We start from the raw sequence: 8900 nt of genomic DNA on the forward strand, positions 1-8900 counted from the left end.
AATGCACCAAAAACTAGGGCTGTAAACGAACCGAACGTTCAGTGAACAGTTCGTGAACCGTTCGGCGGGAAGTTCGTTTATGTTCGTTCGATTAGCTTAACGAACGAACACGAACAAAAAATTTCGTTCGGTTAGCTTAGCGAACGAACACGAACATAGGTCTCGTTCGTTCGACTGCGTTCGTGAACGTTCGGTAATATGTTCGGTTAAGTTCGTCCGTGTTCGTTTGATTATATTGATAAAAAATAAACAATAAACCTTTTTATCTAAACATATTGAAAACTTGAAACTCTATTTTTTTCTAAGTTAGCTAAAATTTGGACATGCTAAGACAATTTTGAGAATGATTATGTCTAAGTTAATTAAAGTTGATTAATCGTTTGGTGGTGTATTAGACTTCTTGTGTTTTAATTTATCATTTGATACTTGTATTTAACTACTTATATCCAATGTTTAAAGATAAAAATACTTTTATTTTCTTATTTTAAAGTTAAATGTTCGTTTGCGTTCTTTTTTATTTGCTTGCGTTCGTTTGTGTTCGAGACCAGTGTTCACGAACTGTTCATGAACAACTAAATTTCCTTAATGAACGAACATGAACATAAACTTATGTTCGGTATGTGTTCGTGAACTGTTCGCGAACATGTTAATTTTCTTAACGAACGAACACGAACATGGCCTTGTTCGTGTTTGTTCGGTTCGTTTACAGCCCTACCAAAAACACAAAGAAATGTCTTATTTCTAAAACGCAATGGCCAGAAAACACAAAGAAATGTCTTATTTCTAAAACGCAATAGCCTAAAAACAAAAAAGAAAGTGTACTTTCTAAAACGCAATGGACTGAATGTGTTTTACCTAAAACGCAATGCACAAAAAACACAAAGAAATGTCTTATTTCTAAAACGCAATGGGCAGAAAGTACTTAAAAATGTCTTTTTTATAAAACACAATGGCTTAAAAACACAAAAGAAAATTTACTTTCTAAAACGCAATGGACTTAAAACAAATAAAAATGTGTTTTTACCTAAAAAAACACAAAGAAATGTCTTATTTCTAAAACGCAATGGCCAGAAAACACTTAAAATGTCTTTTTTCTAAAACGCAATGGGCAGAAAACACATAAAAATGCCTTATTTCTAAAACGCAATGGCCTAAAAAAACAAAAGAAACTGTTCTCTCTAAAACGCAATGAACTGAAAACACATAAAAATGTGTTTTTACCTAAAACGCAATGACCAGAAAACACTTAAAATGTCTTATTTCAAAAACGCAATGGCCTAAAAACACAAAAGAAACTTTTCTCTCTGAACCAGAAACTGTCTACGAAAATGAGGCAATTTCCAGAAAATTAAATTTTCTGATGCATTTTTATTAAAGCAGTTCGACCCCAGCCAGGGGCTCTGCCCCTTGGACCCTGCTCCCAGGGGCGCTGTCCCCGGACCCCCGCCAAGATCGTAAAACGCAATGACTCAATTAAAAAACCCAGATCGTAAAAATGTAATTCAAGAATTTCTTACATGGATCGAAGCCGATTTCTTCAACGATTGACGAATCTTGAATGATAGAAACACTTATCAGCGATCGAATCGAACGGATTGAGTGATTTGCTTCAAAATCACGGGAAAAAAATGAGATATTGTATGAAGTTAAACCGGGTTTCTTCAAAAAAGTTGAAGAACACGTTGATTTGGTATTTGAATCATTGATTGGTGACGAAAATCGCACTATAATGTAGTGATTATTGAGATAGAAAGTGAAGAAAATGTTGAAGATTGTGGGTTTTGAAAATGGTGGGTTTTGAAGTTAGTGGGGAGAAGAAGGAAGAAGATTGAATACGATTGACTAAAATAACTTTCCTCTTTATTTTAAATTTTGCCACATGTCATGATTCTATTGTTTTGTATTCTTTCTAGCCAAAATAAACTTTTTATTTGACCCCTCACCTTATGATTCTATATCAAACCCCTTAGTAATACGGATGTATGTTTGTTTTATAGAATAAAAAAATACTATTGTAGGGAATTTAAAAAAAAATGCTTTAAAAATGATATATACTGTTAGCATATGTTAGTCATGATTCAACATTTGAGGGTTTCAATTTTGATTTGGTAATGCCTAACTCTTCATACATAAATTCATTATATTTTTCACATTTTTTGTATTACATAATTGTTTTTCAATGCATAAATTCTATAATGTCGACTTTAGAAGTATTAACCGAAACCTGTCTAAAAGCTTAAATCACTTCATTAGTTATCATTATAAACATGTTCGTATTAGCATAAATGGGATTCATGAATCAATCTTGACATGTGTTTCAATGCATAAATTCTATAATGTCGACTTTAGAAGTATTAACCGAAACTTGTCTAAAAGCTTGAATCACTTCATTAGTTATCATTATAAACATGTTCGTATTAGCATAAATGGGATTCATGAATCAATCTTGACATGTGTATTTTGTATGAGTTATATTGATTTGACTTTTTTAGGTTGAGCGTACGACATGCAATACTTGTTTCTAAAATAATCTTTTTGAATGATACAATTATTATATACATGGTTATAGATAATAGAACACCTATTATAAAATTATATAGATATAGTATATGAACACTTATATGTATTAATGTATGTATATGTGAAAGGGTTGATAGAGTGGACCCAAGTAGATGAGGACCATGTTATTTGGGGAAAAACTTTTGATCATGTGATTCTTCCCCATCATTTATGTTACTCAAATTGTTTGTATTCACCAAAAATCAAAAAAGTTTGAATACAAAAATACGGCAACCTTACCTTAGATAATAAAATTAAAATAATCATCATACTCAACAAATCCTATTAATAGCAAAGCTAAGGTAGGCTCTAAGAAGGATAAAATGTAGACAGTCTTACCTCTACCCCATAGAAATAGAGAGGCTGCTTCCAGTGAGACCCCCAGCTCGATGGTAGTTTTGCATCAAACCTTAGACATAAGGCACATAACATTCGACAATTAAGACAAAGGCCAATTAGTGTATGTACTCCCTTGTCTTTCGGCTATCAACACCATCACATGATGCATGATTAACCATCCCCCTCTTTTAACATTATTTTCACGAAATTAGTAAAATAACGTTAAAATTAGTGCACTTTCACTTTTGCCCCCCGAGCGCCCAGACATATATACATTATATGCGCATACTGCAAGCGGGACGTAAAATTTTGAGCCGAACGAATAATAGTTTAATTAAATAAAATAATAAAACTATTTTGAGCCAAATGAATAAACAATTATTTAAAGTATATTTTTGAAACCTTACAATTTTAAATACTTAGAAACTTTTTTAAAGTATAGCCTTGGTAATCGGGTTTGGAAGCAGATGGACAAAATAGAAAGACATCCCGGCCAACATGATTCAACATTTTCATTGTGCAACGACTACTGAGGTATATGTTGTTATCTATCGAAGGTTATTACTTGTTGACATGAAAGAACCAACAACTTAATTGACAACAACTGATTTTCAAAGTTTAAGAAGAAAGTTGTCATGTCTTAAAACTATGAGGGCCAAACTTATCACATTTGCAATCTATTGAAAGAATATAATTTATAAAGAGATAAAGTAAGGCCTATGTTAGTACTAGTGTTATGTTGGTGATCAAATATTTCAAGTCAATTGCCCCATTCAAGCTTCCATTGATGTAACAACTTCACCAAGTAGGTGATATACCAATCTCATTTAGTTTGAGGAACACAAAGCGCTAGAGAATTGTTTGAAGGAGAAAGCTTTTGTCACATGGTGTGTTACACCCGTGTCTAAAGTCATCTTCTTGTGTCCCCATCAAAGAGCGTAGTTGGTAAGGTAGTGACGAGTATGCACCGGTGTCATGAAATAATACCTAACACGTTGATATGTGTCATCTTAACCTTTAACGTGTCCCATTCACAACATTCCTTTTATAGATTTACACCTTGATAATAAAAAAGAGGTTAGATTAATAAAATAAAATGAATGAGGAAATTGAGGTTAGATTAATAAAATAAAATGAATGAGGAAATTTTGTGATACCAAGTCAAAATCCATTATAGTTGTTTTAGAAGTCAAATCCTGGATGATATTGGTTTGATTTAAAAGAAAGAGTTGATGGTAAGTTATCAATAAACAATTGAATTTGGAAAGTTTGTTGGAGGGAATTTTCATTTCATGTGGATGACCATCATTACTACATACATCTATGGTAACAAATTAATGGTACCACATGAGTGCATAGGATTCCTCACTTAAATCATTACTTTCAAGTTTGATTACAAGAGTGGAATGGTGTTCTGTAAATAATCTCATTTCATGTTAACTTCTTTTTTCACTTTTTATTTTGTACTTAATTACTATGGGTGTTTTACCCAAATAATTTTTATTTTAAAAAAATATAAAAATAAATAAATGTGTGATTGGTTGAAAGAGAGTGGGCCCACCATTAACCCCTCTCTCTCCCTCTATCATCGGTGACTAGTCACCGTATCACTCATTCTATAACAACCCTTCCTAAAATATTTAGAATGTCCCTATATGTCCTAAAATAAACCCGTATACGAAAACCGTTCCCAAAATACCTTTAATTTTGCAAAAATAAACAAAAATCAAGATTTAAAGGGCGCTCGCGGGCCGCGAAGACTTAGTCTTCGGCTTACGCGGGGCGCGACAGCTGGCCACCAGGGCACACCCGGTGCCGCCACGTGGCAGGCTGCGTGTCGAGACTAGTGGACCAACTCAGCAAAGCTAGGCCCTACGCACCCTAGCTCGCGAGCCGCGAAGGCCCTTGCGGTCTCTTTCGCGGGGCGCGACAAAGTGTCGATCAGACACTATAAATAGAAGGCATCGGCCTTTAGTCCCAACTCGTTCACAATTCGAAAATCTCTCTCAAATTATGAAGTGTAGGAATTATATCGGGCATAATACCCACTAAAATAGCGAAGCTCTGCCTCGTTGTATGTATTTTAACCCCCGGTTACGTATTAGATACGCTGCCCGATTGATCTAGTGCTCCGTAACGGCTGTTGAGGCTCTGCCCGACGTAATCGTTGGAGTTCTGTCTCGGGGAGGGTATAACTAATGTAAATTTGGGTTATTATACTAACGCATGTGCATTATTTAAAATTTATAGATTATAACCAGAAAGCCACAGGAAATTACCTAAGATAGCAATGTGAGTAATCCTCCTTTTTGCAAACTGTTTTACAAAGCCTCAATGTTTTAATTTATATTTCACAGTGATTGAGTATTTGTAATTCTACAATTATCATCGGTATGTTGGGGTTTTGTATACAAAATTTGTTACTACACTGTGAGTAGTAACATGACCACAAGTCGGGTTGACAGTACCGTGGGTGGTAATTAAAGTAGAAATATAAACAAATGTAATTGCGAGATCGCCCTCAATGCTGTAACTGATAAAACCTGTTTTGATTAAATGGGGATTCACTCACCAGTATTTCCCACTGACAAAATGTTTTTAAACGCATTTCAGGTAATAAAATGTGAAAACCAAATAGAAGCCAGCTGGACAGCACTGAAGGCTTGGAAAAATGGCTATAAAAATTACCTAAATAAAGATGATGTTTTATTTCAATAAAATAGGGTTTATCCCTATAAACATGTTTGTAATGAAAACTTGGGTCTTATCCCAATATGTTTATTATTATAAAAATGTGGTGTTTTACTCTAATAAAATATTTCCTAACTACGGTGCTGATGAAAATTCCGCTGTCAAATAATGATAAACACCGATACCACCATCTCTGAGTAGGCCGCGGCCGCCCGCCTCCTGAGGCAGGGGTCGGGGGTTGCGACAGAAGGTGGTATCAGAGCTACAACCACTAATTTTAGCCACAGAAGTGTTCTGCTGACACCAAAATTTTATCTGATATGTTAGGAAATTATCTACGGGATTACATGCATATATTATTGTTTTGTGTTATTTGACAATTTGTTAGTTTACAGTATGAGTGACCAAGGACCTTCGGACGCTTACCGTCAACTGTCTAGTTCACCTAAGGACGAAGGAACTTCTTCCCAGCCTACCCCCTCGGGGTACTCCGCTGACACATTAGAAGGGATTTTTGTATTTAAGGCATAGTCCGAAGAGCCATTCTTTCCCAAAAAGAGAGGATGGTTCAGTCGGGGAGCGCACGAGCGTAGGAAAAGAATGAGGAAGTTGCAGCAACAGCGAGCCTTAGCAGCGGCAAATAGAGAAATGAATGCTCAAACCCAGGATATACTCAATAGGAGATTAGCTAATTTTCACATATTAGCTACTACAGCTGCAGATCCAAATTTAGAACAACTCATTGCACCCCAGTTGTTACCACTGTTTCTCACACAACCCATGGAAATTGAACCAAACCCAGTAGACCAGATTCCAGTACCTGCTTTTGACCCAGCTGAAATCCCTAGAGTCCCAGCTCCAAACCCTTTAGACTATGACCCATGGTTTGACGACCACAGGGATTATCAAGAACTTTACCCAATAGAGGAACCCATGCAAAACCCAGTAGCACCCTATCCCAACCTGGACCCTCTAGATCCATATTGGGATAATGACCAGTATAACAGGGAAATCCTAGAGAACCCATACCTACACGAAGAACCGATGCCCCAGTTTCCTGACCCGATACCAGCACCAACCCCACCCATGAGTAATGAGAATGTGCAGGAACTCCGAACGTTTGGTGAGGAGTTGTTAGATGAAAGTGAAAGGATAAGACAGATAGGTGAGAGGCTCGTTTGGAAGTATGACGAGCGCAACATGCAATTTCGGATGAACCTTATCAGTAATAGTAATAATATATATATATATATATATATATATATATATATATATAGGGTAAGGTTCATGCGAGAACCACCCTTGTTGCGAGAACCGCGAGAACCAATGTGAACAGGGGGCAATTTTGTAAATACATAAAACTTGTAAATTAGTCGCTCCTCCTCTCCCTGCATCTGTACTACTGGACTTCAAACAAAAACTAAATCACAATCTATCAAGAAATCACGTCCGACAATCCCACAAGCATCATCAATCTGCGATTCATCACAGCGATTTACAAAAAATCAAGTTCGACGCTCCACAATATCAGTAGTTCATCATCAAACTTCATCGTATGTTCGATATTAGTGCAAAAAGAACATAATCATCGATTTCACATTCCTCTTCGATTCGAAATTAGGGCAAAACGACCATAATCATCAAGATTTGTTGTACAGATAGGGATAATTTGAAGAATATATGTCGTTTAATGGAATCGCGTCTAACGGAATCACGTCTAACGGAATCACGATTCGTTGTTGCACCGTTCTGTGAATTTGTAAGTTCATACACTTTGTTTTGTAGTCGTATGTGACAATACAACTCTTAATCATCGATTCAGATATGTTATTATGTGATTATGACACTTAAACAGTCGTTTCATACCTGTTTCATATCTGCAATATTGAAAATTGTGTTATATATATGATTTTTTGAGTGAACAGGGGCGAATGTTGTGATAGAACTATATGTATTGGGGTAGTTATGTGTTTGTTCATGTAGTTTTTCTTGATGAATAATGTTACGTGAATAATGCTAGATATGATGGGCAACACACAACTTGATTTGGTAAGCGTTAGGGTTTTTTTTTACTGAACTATAACTGTTGATAAGTTATGTCATGTCGATGCACATGTGCATAGCTATAGTTATGCACATCTGCATATTTTGACAAGATATGCTTACACGGAACAGGATAATAAGGTAATGTTGTGATCTATATAGATATGCACATGTGCATATTTTCTAACAGAAACAGAACAAGATAATTAGGTAATGTTGTGATCTATATAGATATGCACATGTGCATATTTTCTAACCGAACAGGCTTACACAGAACATGTCGATTAGGTATAATTGTGTGATATATAGTTATGCACATGTGCATATCTTGACAGAATATGATTACACATAACAGGATGATAAACTAAATTTGTGATCTATATAGTTATGCACATGTGCATAAATTGTTATAATATGTTAATATGCACCTGTGCATAGTTTGCAATAATAGTCTAACAAGGTAGATAATGTTGATGCATATGACTTTGATCTATATGGTTATGCACAGTTATGCTAACATGTATTTCATCTTGGAATATGTTAATAAGGTATAATTGTGTGATATATAGTTATGCACATGTGCATAGATTGTCAGAATATGTTAATATGCACATGTGCATAATTTATCAACATAGGTTCTTAAGGTATTTAATGTTTATGCACATGTATATAATGATGCACGTGTGCATATCTTATATGTTGATCATAAATTAATGTTGATACACATGCTCATTGTAGATCATCTATGGCAAAAAAATACACGGATTAACAGATGATAGAGTTAAGCATATGTTAGACGAAGAGGCGTTGAAGCAATAGGAATGCTGGGGTGTGCTCAACAACTGGAAAAGGAACAGGCAATATGATGTTATGGATGTTAGATGTGGGTGATTCAAGGATCGAAACTGTTGGGGCGGATACGTGAAATGTTGTCTGTGTGAAGATGGCGATGAAACAGCTGAACACCTTCTTTGTTCGTGCAGGGTCTGGTATCACATCAGTCAGTGGTGCAAGGTGAGTCCTTTTATCCTGTTTTTGGTTAAAGATATCATAATTGACTCTGAGTTTTGCAATCTGGATAGAGAAGTGAAAGTTGCTTTACATGGCATTATGTTCGTGACAAGATGGTGTATATGGTTAGCCAGGAACAATAAAAGGTTCTTGAAAACTCAAGTTAAACCCGGAGAGATTATCCGTAATATTAAGCCCATCGGTTTTTATGGTATAAGAATCGGTCCAAAAATAGGTCCGTAAGTTGGAAAAGTGGT

The sequence above is a fragment of the Helianthus annuus genome, chromosome 16 (assembly GCF_002127325.2).
Source record: "Helianthus annuus cultivar XRQ/B chromosome 16, HanXRQr2.0-SUNRISE, whole genome shotgun sequence".
Classification (NCBI taxonomy): Eukaryota; Viridiplantae; Streptophyta; class Magnoliopsida; order Asterales; family Asteraceae; genus Helianthus; species Helianthus annuus.